Source organism: Schistocerca americana, chromosome X, assembly GCF_021461395.2.
Source record: "Schistocerca americana isolate TAMUIC-IGC-003095 chromosome X, iqSchAmer2.1, whole genome shotgun sequence".
NCBI lineage: Eukaryota > Metazoa > Arthropoda > Insecta > Orthoptera > Acrididae > Schistocerca > Schistocerca americana.
Genome location: NC_060130.1, coordinates 666,200,800 through 666,215,239, shown reverse-complemented (window position 1 = coordinate 666,215,239; position 14,440 = coordinate 666,200,800). Strand labels below are relative to the sequence as shown.

General features: G+C 44.4%; 1 protein-coding gene and 1 non-coding gene across 2 annotated transcripts in view; one reads left to right on the top strand and one right to left on the bottom strand.

The window, feature by feature from the left end:
- The window catches only part of LOC124555287 (pyruvate dehydrogenase (acetyl-transferring) kinase, mitochondrial), a 372,705-nt gene that overhangs the window by 257,364 nt on the left and 100,901 nt on the right, over nucleotides 1–14,440 (bottom strand). The gene's annotated exons all lie outside the window — the stretch shown is intronic.
- Nucleotides 4,210–4,284, top strand: Trnat-cgu. The gene has a single exon. It is a non-coding gene; the product is annotated as a tRNA-Thr (tRNA).

The following is a 14,440-nucleotide window of genomic DNA, read 5'->3' as shown; positions in this document are numbered from 1 at the left end:
CTACAGTACATATACGCTGCACCAACGCCGTCAAACGGGCGCTAGCAGCACCCGAATGTGAAGGGACGAACAAAGGAAGAAGGATTAGGTTTTAAAGTCCAGTCGACGAGAAAATCATTAAAGTCAGTCGGTTTCGACAATTATTGGGAAGGTAATTGGTCCTACCGTTTTCAAAGAAATCACCTGACATTCGTCTCAAATGCACTGACACTGGCATCCGAACACCAGAAGAAGCTAAAATGACATAACGATCTATATGCAACGTATGAACGCTTTTCGTTGGATGGACCCTTAGTTCAACTCAGAAGGTGTGTAACAAGCAAAACATTGACGACTCTCATGAAGAACATTCCTATAAATCGTTCTACCGAGCTCAGCATTGGCTACAGCAAACTAAATCTTTCACAGTAAAAATGGGCGTGTCTCAATGTTATATATTGGCTCCAGTACTCTGTGCTTTGCACACCAATTACAGGACTGGCACCACTATTTGCAAAGCCGATTACCTAGCATTTGCTGTAATATATCTTTCATAGAAGACAAAATATCAAAGCGAAGGATCTAGAAACCGAGAATGTTTTTACGAGACGTGGAGATTTTGTTTAAATTCACCTGCGAAAGAAATATGTGTAATTCCACTTGAACAATAGAATAACAAGTTAACAACCGAAGCTGAGCTGGTGTCAGAAAAAAATGTAAAACATATTTTAACCCTGAATATCTTGGTGTAGGTTGAGAGTAAATATCAATTTGCCTCGCACTACAATTAAATGATCTTCATTTTTTTTATTACAACATAATCGATTTCGAGGCTACTAACACGATCTTCACATGCACCTGTGACATGAATCCGGTATATCTGAATAAGGGGGCCGGCCGTTGTGGCCGAGCGGTTCTAGGCGCTTCAGTCTGGAACCGCGCGACCGCTACGGTCGCAGGTTCGAATCCTGCCTCGGGCATGGATGTGTGTGATGTCCTTAGGTTAGATAGGTTTAAGTAGTTCTAAGTTCTAGGGGACTGATGACCTCAGATGTTAAGTCCCATACTGCTCAGAGCTATTTGAACCATTTTGAATAATGGGCTAGTAGCGCCGAAGTCGATGGTGTTACGAGAACAAAAAAAAGGAGATCACTCAATTGCAGTGTGAAGAAAATCATTATTACTTTCAACTTAAACGAACGCATTCCTGTGATTCCGTCAACGTTGCGAAGTTTAAATATATTTTGTATAACTTTCAATTGCAAATGTGTTTGATAAATAACAATCACAAATTTAAAACGCAGGACGTCATCACAAGGAAACTGGCAAATGCCGCTCCATCTCCGTATTGCAGCTATCACCTTAGCATTTAACCCGTCTGTGAATACTGCTCTCCGTCCTGATAAAACAGCCGCTATGCCAACAATGATGTTAATGTATGAGAATTAACGCTGAAATAAAACCCTTTATCATCGTGGCACACTTACACTAGCATCACACATTCACAGCCCAGATGTGGTAACAGAAAATGTTACATTACTCCAACCATCCACAGGGCTTCTCAATGCTCGTGACCCTATCCGGCATTCTTCAAAACTGGCTTCAGTTCTGATCTTAGTACGGCGAGGTATGAAGAATAATTTCAACATCAATGCAAAATGGTGCCAGATATGGAACTCGGCCACAATGAATTATCAAGGTATCAGAGAGCGCTCACTTAAATTAGAGGGGCTTACTTTGAAGAAGGAATATATGGTCTACATTTAACCAACCAACCACGGACAGGCCACGTGAGGCATAATAGCCTCACAGGCTACTAGGTACTCCAGAAGTCTCCATACTTATCGACTCATCATATCATCCTTATCATATTTTCTTGCGTTTTGTAAATAACTTTTTCACATAAAAAATAATTAAAATTTAGAGATATCAGAGACAACCTAAATTTGTGTGATCAGATGGGGCTTTACACACCGCTTATCTCGACTGCGAGAACAAGACGAAGAGTCAAACCCTTCACCACTGCGTTACACCGGTTAAATTCGTGGATTTCTGCGAGGCTGGGCACAAATCAATTTCTCTGCACATTAACTAAGCCTGTGGCAGGATTTTTGAAATGGTTTCTAGTAGCCCCCCCCCCCCCTCCCTCCCTCTCTCTCTCTCTCTCTCTCTCTCTCTCATCCTCAGTGGTATTTTACAACAAGGTAACCAAGAGAGCTCCTGTGAATTTTACAAACATGGAAGAGAGGTAGTGGTACATTAAACAGTTGAATGCGTCCGTGAGTTGCGCCCGTATGGATCAGGAATGATAAAACGTTGTCTGTGAGCAACAAAGAAACGAGTTCACGTTCCGGAACACACGTTTAATCCCCAATAGAGGTTAACTCAACGTAAATTACTCTCTTGAAAGGCAGTTTCATTCTGGAATACTTAGCTCGCCACCAACGTACCTAAGGCGATCCTCTACGCAACAAATAATACGACGTAAATTTATCAGATTCACCAGATTGGTGACCGAACCTGAAGCCTCGAGAATGTGGACGTAGCACATCTGCGGCCAGAACCGTGACCGGCCATTCACTTTTCGTTCAGGATTGTGGAAACGTCAGAAGCTGCGTCACAGTGAGGCTTCAACGTGCTCTCGGAGCGATCAATGTGACGCGGCACACCCTGTCTCCCACTGCCACATCCATTCATTCATAGGCCACTGCCCTTGAGTGACAGCTGAAAAAGAGGGGCAAACGGCACATCACAAAGATCTAAAAGACACGTGGTATACGCGATAGGAAGGTAGGCAGCACGCTGACGTAAGTGGAGATCAGAGTGGCCGCAGCGGATGTTGTAATAATTCAACACCTTTGCCGTGAGTCACGTCATGCTGGTTATCTGTTTTGCTTATATTAGCGCTCTGTGTTCGACCAAGGCAGAGCGTCAGTAACACGCTCAACTCGTGATTTGGAGGCGCGTAGCTCGAAAGGAAGAGATTACGTAAACGTCTACTTCGACGTGGTGAAAAAGAAAACTACCTTGGTTAGGGACTGATGGAGAAAGGAAGCGCCCATGGCCATCACGGCAACCGCCTGCACTGATTTAGGGAAACAGCGTGAAGTTTAAACCAGAAGGGCTGGGAGGAGATTTCAACGCTGCTGACCTCCACAGCGCGTCCATTGCATCATCTCGCTCGGTAGCGAGGCAGTCACGTCCGTTGTTGGTTCTCCATACTCAGAAACGGTCCTTGGCCAAAAGAACGTAATATTCCTTCGAAAGAGTCTCTCGGCATCTGAATAAGATTGGTTCTGAACGAATGGGACTCCAATCTGATTAGCAACCCAAGTACTCGAGCAGCAGCCATAGTCGCTGTTCCCTGTCCGCTCTCTCTTTAGCATTTGCGGGCGGCGCACTTTCCGGAAGGCTCCCGTTAAATCAGCGTTACATACGCCCTACCTACTATATGTGTTCGTTTTACTCTATATCCTTTGGAAGGTTAGACCTTGATATTCAATTATTTCATTGGATTCAGGCCACTGAACGCTGTCTGTGAATGTCAGAGGCTATTTCCCTCCATTCAATCTCATCAACTTAATTTACCCACGTTTTCTATTGTTCAGCGTAAATCCGAATGTGAGGTTACCACTGACGGAACCCAAGCCCGGACAGGAAAAGGATGGTGAAGCTGGACAAAAATACGGGCACAGTGCGAGAAATGCATGCTTGAAGAGAAATGTAGATGCCAGCTAAGCCTGCAGGGTGCTCTGAACACGAACGGCACCTGTGCAGTGCCCTCAATGCGTCGCAAGGGTCAATCGTGGTCAGAAAAGTGTTCTGTGTAGTTGTGATTGCATTAAGTAGGAGCTACGTGAATTCGAACGTGGGCAAAATGTTGGTTCTAGTATGGTGCGTGCTTCCATAACCAAGATAGCCGAAGTTTTTGGTGTTTCAAAAGGTGCCGTATCGCAGATTTGTGCCACATATAGGGAAAGCGGAAAACATCAGTTAACTATATATGACGGTAGTATCTGTTCCCGAAAGAGCAGTCAGTTACCGTTGATGACCATGCAGCTTTGCTAGAAATTAAATGATAATTAGTAGATTAATCTGCCACGAGTAATGAGTATGATGGGCAAACATCTATTAGGCGCACTACGAATGTAGTGGTGTGGACATGTTGGCAATGTGGGCCTCACGGGGAGCGTGCAAGGGATAAGTCCCTGCAGGCGCACTATCCTCTGTGCCCTCGGTGGCTCAGATGGGTAGAGCGTCTGCCACGTAAGCAGGAGATCCCGGGTTCGAGTCCCGGTCGGGGCACACATTTTCAACACGTCCCCAATGAAGTATATCGACGCCTGTTTGCAACTAGGGTGTACATTTAATTATCATTTCATTATCAGCTAAGCCACAACCCGGACGAAAGAGTGTGTTGAGTGATCGTGGCGGACGGTCATTGAAGAGGACTGTGACGAAAAATAAGATGACGGCAGCTTCAAAAGTCACTGCAGAGCTGAATGTCACACTCCCCAACACTGTCTAAACAAAAACAAAAAACAAAGAGAGCTCCATAAGCAGGTAAGAGCAGGGCGAACTGGAATGCCAAAACCAGTCACCAGGAAAACGTTGCGCCGATGCCATAAAACCTGGACTATTGAGCAATCGAAGAATGCCATGTGGTCAGGTAAGTCTAGCTTCACACTGTTTCCAACTTCTAGCCGGATTTACGTTCCAAGATGGATACATGGTGCGGATTTGCTCATGATTTCGAAGCCATATCGTGGTATTCCATGGACCCCATTGTTACTCAGCATGGTCGCATTGCTACCAAGGATTATACGAACATTTTGGCTGATCAGATCCATCTTATGGTACAATGTTTTTCCCCCAATGGTGATGCTGTGTTCCAAGACGACAGGACCCATGTTCACAGCGATCACATCGTCCAGGACTGGTTTTATGACGACGAAGATGAATTTTCAGATCTGACCTGGCCACCACATTCACCAGATCTCAATATTACTGAGCCTTTGCAGTCTATTTTGGAGAGAAGGGTGCGTGATCACTACCCACTTCCATCGTCGTTACCTGAAGTTGCCACTATTTTGCAGTAAGAATAGTATAAAATTCTCCTTGAAAACATTATAGGACCAGTATTTATCCATTCAGACAGGACTGGAAGCTGCTTTGAATTCCAACGGTTTCCCTACACCGTATTAGACATGGAAATGTGTAGTATTTGTGGTGCTTCCATATTTTTTGTCCACCCCTGTCAATCGGTTGTGACCTTTTCAAACGAACCATTCCAGAATTCGTGTTAAGCACTCCTAAGAAACCACTGAAAACTACAATCTGGAAGGCCGAACGGAAACGTAACAGCCAGCCTCACGAATACGAATCCACCCTGTTAACCATGGCGCAGGCTACGTCGCCCTGACATTCTATGCAAGCTTTTACTCGCTACACTGAAAGTGATTATTGTCTAAGCTGAAACTTCCTGGTAGATTAAAACTGTGTGCCGGACCGAGACTCGAACTCGGCACCTTTGCCTTTCGCGGGCAAGTGCTCCGCTGAAGAGTGAAAATCTCGTTCTGGAAACATTCCCCAGGGCCTAGGCTGTGGCTAAGCCATGTCTCCGCAATATCCTTTCTTTCAGGAGTGCTAGTTCTGCAAGGTTTCGCAGGAGAGCCTCTGTAAAGTTTGGAAGGTAGGAGACGAGATGCTGGCAGAAGTAAAGCTGTGAGGACGGGGCGTGAGTCGTGCTTGGATAGCTCTGATGGTAGAGCACTTGCCTGCGAAAGGCAAAGGTCCCGAGTTCGAGTCTCGGTCCGGCACACAGTTTTAATCTGCCAGGAAGTTTCATATCAGCGCACACTCCGCTGCAGAGTGAAAATCTCATCGCTACGACAATACTACCCTGTGTAGTTTAGAACCACCAACAAAATTCTGTATTGTAAATTAAAAACGCAGTATTATATGTGTTCTACAAGATTAATTTATTTAGTTAACCAGTTTTCGGTTTACAAGGTCATCAGACTTCAACTGACTATCGTAGTCAAAAAAGTTATAATATTTGTAAACAACATTGGATAAGATGTTATTCATCGAGAATGAGGCACGAACAGAGTAAATCTCATCTTTGACAGTGCAGTGGTAATGCAAGTTAAAAAAGGTTAAAAGTTGAACAGTAACTTTTTTTTTAATTGCATTACTACTGCATCTTCAAAGGTAACTTATTTGACGACGATAGTCAGTTAAAGTCTGATTATGGAACTGCAAGCCGGACACTGGTTAATTAAATAAATTAAATCTGTAGGACATACACAATATTACGTTGGTCTACAAAGAAGCAACATAAGAATTAGTTAACGTAGTAAAGTTTTGCTCACACTGCATGAATTCGTACTGAGATTCGGATTACTTATTAAACTGTAGGCCCTTGGTTGAGCTGTTTCTCAGGAGGATGGAAAGAACAGTACCTACAAAAACAGCATACCAAAACGAGAGACGGCTGGCGCGTGAACACAGCGCTGCTGTCGACGAGTGAAGAATACAAGGAGCGCGCGCTTAATGTGGCCGCATCCGTTGCGAACGTTCTATTGTGGGGTGTTATACGGCGGTGATCTTAGAATATGACTGTGAAGTTCGTTATGTCTGAAAGACCAGTTTTTGATTATTAGCGTGAACATCAGTGTTTCTACTCACTTTCAACATTCACTGTTTCTGCGCCCATCCAATAGCTATTCTTTTTCTTTTTTCTATTTTCAAGACAATCTTCCTCGGCTTTACGTAAACGCAATTATTGATCTTGATAACGAGCCGTACCATACTCTTCGAGAAGAAAATGTTCCTAATGGGACTTCCAATAAAACGTTGAAACAACGTAGGGGAATGCAGCCGGGCCATGTCATCCACAACCGTCGATATACCTGCGATTGTCGACGACGTCACCCGGGTTCCGACTGTATTCCCGTAAGTTGTTTGAACATTGTACACGCCGGCAGAAACTCAGAATGGCTAAAATCTGAAAATATCGCTTTTGAAGACGGTACGTTGAAAGACGAACTATGAGAAATCGTTAAAAACAGAAGCACACAACGTGATGACTGGGTGTTGTGTGATGTCCTTAGGTTAGCTAGGTTTAAGTAGTACTAAGTTCTAGGGGACTGATGACCATAGATGTTAAGTCCCATAGTGCTCAGAGCCATTTGAACCATTTTTTAGAAGCACACAACGAATATGCGGAAGATGAAATGGCTAAGAATGCAGGGAAAACTATTCTCAGAATTCTTCCGTACCAGTACGAAATAAACGCCATCGAGTTAGTTTGGGCCACAATCAAAGCCTATGTTGCATCATGAAGCCGCACACAAAATGTCGGAAGTCAAAAAACTATTAGAACAAGTAGTAAGAACAGTGACTGCAGAGGAGTGGAACAAATGTGTCGGCCTCCATGTGATGGAAAAAGCTGAAACTCAAACGTGGAAATTAGATTGCATTATATAGGAGAGAGAAGAGAGTTTTGTTATAAACCTGAATGAAAATAGTTCAGGTTCGACAGAATTAACTTAGTTTTATCGTTTCTTTAACAATATTGTAACTGTCACTGTTATTAAAATCGCTTGTGTTTGAATCTCGTATGTCGTCTGCTTTCTGCGCTTTTTTTTAAATACATTGCAGCCCAAGATCCTTGTCAAGGTTTCTCGCGAGTGACACACGCATCATTGTGACGTCAGCACGGCGACCAAATTCTAAGCGTGCACCCCCTGCTTTCACTGGAACAGGTGGTGGTCGGCCACGTGAAACTGTGTTTCGTCCCAGCTCTCTGTGAATAGACTGCAAAGTGATGGTCCAACCGACTACAGTATAATTATCTTTTATATTGCTCCAGCACTCAGCCTACCTAGGAGATAAGGTCAGGGTGCGTTCGCGGATCATGCTGGTGTTTATAGAGAGATTTCGTTGGGTCAGCTCTTTTGAAAAGAAGCAGGAGTCATATAAAGTTTATGTCGGTGCAGAGGCGTGCCATGACGGTGACCCACGTTTACAAGCAGTAAACTACGGCAGTGCGCAGTGCAGCTGTGGAGAGGCGCAGTTGGTATCAGTTACGATGACGTCAGAATGAAGTAACCTGCCATTTCGACCCATGGGTACTGCCAGAGTAAGATGCACGTACAGCTTATTGTACAAAACCGCTTTTACCAACCTAGCGAAACACCTAGGTTTCCACAAACTGCGGGCAGATTCCTGGTCACATTTCTGCCTCAGACTTTCCATGCAGTGGCACTACTAACAGATTGGACTGATTGATTGATTGAGGGGATTAGGGGACTAAACGGCGAGCTCGTCAGTCCCGGGATTCCAGAGTTATTCGCTAAAAGTGGACGGATCCATTCATAGCAATCAAACTATAAAACGAGGAAATTAAACACACACAGTAGAAGGCATAAAAGGGTAGACCATATCTATATCTAACAAATGGAAAACAGAGGGATAAGAGAGGGGTTTTACACGGGGGAGTGGTCATGTGTCCCAGCCCAAGCAAACGTGATGAGAAGCCCCAACGACAGCCACCCTGCCCCTGCTCGAGGGGTACAGCAAAACCTTGTATCTGAAAATAAAAACCGCTTTCACAGAGGAAACTGTGGACCAGTCCGTGAATCGTCTGCTAATATTAAAGATAAGGAATCTGGAAGAATATACTTAGTACGAAGGGCCACATTTCTTGACAAGCAACTTTTCTACATAGAAAACTGAGAGCAAGCTACCGGCAAAAGCGCTATTACTTCAATACAACGTTTACTGATGATATTCTTTTCTCACTCGTTCCCCGATCTCAGCTTTCCAGGATAAAAGCGCTCAAATCCATTTAACTGTATAGCAATGATCTCATATGATAAACGCTTGAATCAAGAAGGCCTCCGCAAAAAAAAAAAAAAAAAAAATCAAATGGCTCTGAGCACTATGGGACTTAACTTCTGAGGTCATCAATCCCTTAGAAATACTTAAACCGAACTAACCTAAAGACATCACATACTTCTATGCCCGTTGGAGGATTCGAACCTGGGACCGTAGCAGTCGCGCGGTTCCAGACTGTAGCGCCTAGAACCGCTCGGCCACTCCGACCGGCCAAGGCCTCCGCAACGTACGCTTGCGCGATGACGCTCATCTCGTGAGTAGGTGGATCGAATCCTAATGATGGAAGAAATTTTCATCACTGTTTTCTCGATCAAAATAAAGTGACTGACAGTCGAGCACTGGAAGGCTGTGCTTTCGGTTTACATTTGTCTGCGCACACAACACTGCTGCGACAGCAAAAGCTGGACGTTTAAGTTCTGGATACAGCCACTCGCTGCCCGTTTTCGTGCAGTACTGGGTTTGCTTATCAGAATGGTAACACATTCCCTCGTGCAACTGCCCGGGTAGCCGTGCGCGTTAAAGCGTCGCCTCCGGAAAGGGGAGATGCGTCAGCCCCGCATAGAGTCCACTCGGCCGATTGCCTACGAGGATCGGTGCTCAAAATGGCTCTGAACACTATGGGACTTAACATCTGAGGTCATCAGTCCGCTAGAACTTAGAACTACTTAAACCTAACTAAACCAAGGACATCACGCACATCCATATGCCCGAGGCAGGATTCGAACCTGAGGCCGTAGCGGACGCACGGTTCCAGACTGTAGCGCCTAGAACCGCTCGGCCACCGTGGCTGGCGAGGATCGGTGCACCGGCCAGCCGGGCCGTGGGTTTTAGACGGTTTGTCACGTCCCGTTAGGTGAGAACCTTCGCTCACTTTCACATTACACGCAGACAGTAGGGGGTACACACAGGGTGGCGAAAGGAAGAATATCCGGCCAAACAAACCATCCATGCACAATCCGTTAGCTAACAACGCCGGCCCTGCGCCGATGCGGGACAACGGCACAAGAAAAAGATCAATCAACATCAATACCCTGCAAGCCATCAGACGGGGTGTAGCGGGGGTACTTCTCGTACTACTTGCGAATGGCACAAGGGGGGAATGATTGTGTCTGTATTAGCTCTTTTCATCGAGTTTTCTCGTCGTAGTCGAGAAATGTATGTGGTAGGAAGTAATACGATATCCGAATCTTCCCGGACAGCACTCACTCGAAATTTCAATAGTGATGCACAATGCCTCTCTTGTAGCGTCTGACACTGGAGCTTGTTGAGCATCTCTAACATTCTCACGCTGACGAAACGATTCCGTGACGAAATGTGCCGCTCTTCGTTGTATCTTCTCTCTCTCTCTCTCTCTCTTCTGTAAGTCCTACCTGGTAAGGATCCCAGATTGGTGAACAATATCTACAGCTACATGCATACTCTGCAAATCACATTTTAGTGCCTGGCAGAAGGTTCATCGTACCACCTTCACAATTCTCTATTATTCCAATCTCGTATAGCGCGCGGTGAGAATGAACACCTACATCCTTCCGTACGAGCTCTGATTTCCCTTATTTTATCGTGGTGATCGTTCCGCCCAATGTAGGTCGGTGTCAACAAAATATTTTCGCATTCGGAGGAGAAAGTTGGTGGTTGGAATTTCGTGAGAAGATTCCGTTGCAACGAAAAACGCCTTTCTTTTAATGATGTCCAGCCCAAATCCTGTATCATTTCTGTGACACACTCTCCCATATTTCGTGATAATACAAAACGTGCTGCCCTTCTTTGAACTTTTTCGATGTACTCCGTCAGTCCTATCTGGTAAGGATCCCACATCGCGCAGCAGTATTCTAAAAGAGGACGGACAAGCGTAGTGTAGGCAGTCTCCTTAGCAGGTCTGTTACATTTTCTAAGTGTTCTGCCAACAAAACGCAGTCTTTGGTTAACCTTCCCCACAACATTTTCTGTGTGTTCCTTCCAAGTTGTTCGTAATTGTAATACCTATGTATTTAGTTGAATTTACGGCTTTTAGATTAGACTAATTTATCATGTAACCGAAGTTTAACGAGTTCCTTTTAGCACTCATGTGGATGACCTCGCACTTTTCGTTATTTAGGGTCAACTGCCACTTTTCGCACCATTCCAATATTTCTTCTAAATCGTTTTGCAGTTTGTTTTGATCTTCTAATGACTTTATTAGTCAATAAACGACAGCGTCATCTGCAAACAACCGAAGACGGCTGCACAGAGTGTCTCCCAAATCGTTTATATAGATAAGGAACAGCAAAAGGCCTATAACACTACCTTGGGGAACGCCAGAAATCACTTCTGTTTTAGTCGATGTCTTTCCGTGAGTTGCTGCGAACTGTGACCTCTCTGACAGGAAATCACAAATCCAGTCACATAACTGAGACGATATTCCGTAAGCACGCAATTTCACTACGAACCGCTTGTGTGGTACTGTGTCAAAAGCCTTCCGGAAATCCAGAAATACGGAGTCGATCTGAAATCCCTTGCCAATACCGTTCAACACTTCATGTGAAGAAAGAGCTAGTTGTGTTTCACAGGAATGATGTTTTCTAATCCCATGTTGACTGTGCGTCAATAGAACGTTTCCTTCGAGGTACTCAAGAATACTCGAGACCGAGCGAGGTGGCGCAGTGGTTAGACACTGGACTCGCATTCGGAAGGACGACGGTTCAATTCCGCGTCCGGCCATCCTGATTTAGGTTTTCCGTGATTTCCCTAAATCACTCCAGGCAAATGCCGGGATGGTTCCTCTGAAAGGGCACGGCCGACTTCCTTCCCCATCCTTCCCTATTCCGATGAGACCGATGACCACTCTGTCTGGTCTCCTTCCCCAAAACCAACCAACCAACCAATACTCAAGAATCGGTCGAACATGCGCCTTGTAAGCCACTTCTTTCGTGGACGCATACCATTTCCTTAAGATTTTTCCCTTGAATCTCAGTCTGGCATCTGCTTTTCCTACTATTTGTTATATGTGGTCATTCCACTTAAGGTCACCGTAAGTGCCGTCTGCAACTGACCGTGTCAACTGGTACATGAGGTAGCAACGCAATATGACAAAGCTGAACAGAATAAAAGGCGTGACCAATATCATTCTCTAAATGGTTATAGCTACCTGTAAAGAACTAGCCGTCGGTCGCTTCGTTATTCTGATCCAGGTATAGTATGTGGCCAACAAGGGTAGGAGAGGTATTTGAACATAGATCGTAATCACCGGATTTTGCGCCAGTGTCCTGGGTTGAACGCCAAACTTTTCCGCAATAACACTACCGATGTTGACCCGTCAGTCGGATGGAAAAGTTAATTTCCGGAGTCCCCTCGCGGCTATTCGCAATAAGTAGCATGTGTGGCGACACCTAGTTTCACCCTCTCCATTCTTCCATCCCCTACCTGGCTCCCGTGTAACAGCGCTATACGACTTTTCTATTTAAACATTACTCTGCAACAGACGGACTATCGACGTTGTATTTACCGGCAGTTGATAGATTTACTCAGAATTGCTCAAAACGGGAAATCGTATCTTGGCCTATATCGTCCACAAATAGTGTCCTAGGAGTTTAAATTCGCGAGAACGCGTTATGGATCAGCGCAGAGCTACTATTTTGCGCAACCTCTCGTCTACGATTGGCACGATAAAAAGGGAAAACAAGTGACGACCGGCAATGGCTTTGTTTCGGAGCACGCCCCGTTACAAAGCGAGAGGTTCGTAAGCCTTTCGCGGTAACTGAAGCGTACTCTAACAGCAGAGGTCTTAGATCACTGCCCTTGACAGAAACATACTGAGGTTCTAGTTCACATCGTTAGCTTGTCTGGCTAGTACACTCAGCTGTCTGACTAGGTAAGTGGCCCAAAGTAGGCCCTAGTGCTCGCAACTGAATTCACGCTATCTACGGCGACGTCATACTGGCCGGCAAATGAAAGGGGTGTAAGACACGAGGAAAACTGGAGCACGAGTTAAATATTTATACGATGTAGCATTACGAAGACGCTGATTATCGACAATATAAGGCAGCCATATTTTATTTTATGTTATTTTTTATTTTTATTTATTTATTTTATTTATTTATTTATTTATTTATTTTTTGACGTTCAGCCGAGACAAACATATTTCCGCGCAAAGTGATTGCATAATCGACAACCCACTAGTTTCATGCATGAACTCTCAGGACAATATTATAAGTAGACATTGGCTTCTCATCCAAACAATGTTCACAAGTGAGGACATCTCTGAGATACTCTTTTTTGGTCAGACTTAGGTTTCCCCACGCGATTGAAACGACGGAAGAGCTCTTTACAAGATACGCCACGTCACACTGGCCTCTCTGAGAATAACTCCCAGACCCTAAATCAGAGAGGAAAATAAGGCAGTACTGGACAAGGATAAAGAGGGGAAATGGGAGCATTTGAAACGAGTTAGGGAAACCTATTCCACTATGGTCTGAAGAGCATCTGAACGCAGCTCCTTCTGGAAACAAGTCCAGTGCTATCATCAGTGTGGCATCTCGGTCGATCATATGTAGCATACTGCTCCACGCAACTGAAAAAGCGGGTGTGTTTGACGACAGTTAGGTCATAGGAGTGTAACAATAGAGAACAGCGAAGTTTAGAGAGCAGTTTAATGGGGACTACAGTTCCTGAAGGTTACCTCCTCCTATACAGAACCAGTTCCGCTTTTACACGCAAATATCCCGTATCACAAACACGAATGACATCAAACCCAGAAACATGCTTCAAAGTTCTTTAGAATTCTCCGTGATGTATTATACCGAATAATATCAAATTTCTTTGATAACAAGAGAAAACCTATCTACAAATACCTCAGATTTTCAAAGATTACGTAGAAGTGGGACAATGGATGTCACCAACTGTCAGGAGACAGTTCGAAATAACAGCTACCACGAGTGATTTTAAAGCATGAAAAGTTCCACTGAGAATAGAGAAAATTATTTCGAAAATTATACATATGAGGAGCTGTACTGTGAAACTATCTTTGTACAGCGTAGGTGGCTAATGATTGTTATGTGCAACGCTGTCTAGTTATAGGTACGTGTGGATATCGAAGGACGGGATAGTTTAAATCTTGTGGTGACACGCATCCCACTCGGGTCAAAATGCATTGGCGCCGCCAGCCTTAACAACATCATGCGACCGACAGCCACCAAGGAACATTGTCGTCTCCCATTTATTTAGACAATGCTGCCTGATTTTAGCGAGTTTACTATGCAGAGGATGAACCCGTTCAGAAAACATTACATAATCTAATTATGTATCAGTTAAATTGTACTTACTGAAATTAATGCTCTTATGTTCAGAAGTTGCGATTAAAAATATCAAAAAGACGAGGTGTCAGCGATATTCTGAAAAACTTCTTAACGAATGAATAAACAGTATACTGTGCTGGGTTCGTTGATCACTTGTTCGATGGCAGTCACAAACTTATCTTGTACAAACCTCCACTGCTCCGAAGGTTTAGCGTCAGCCTCATTGCCGTTTCACCAACACAAAAATACTGCATATGCATGTTCTTTACAGCCACTCCTTAACTTCT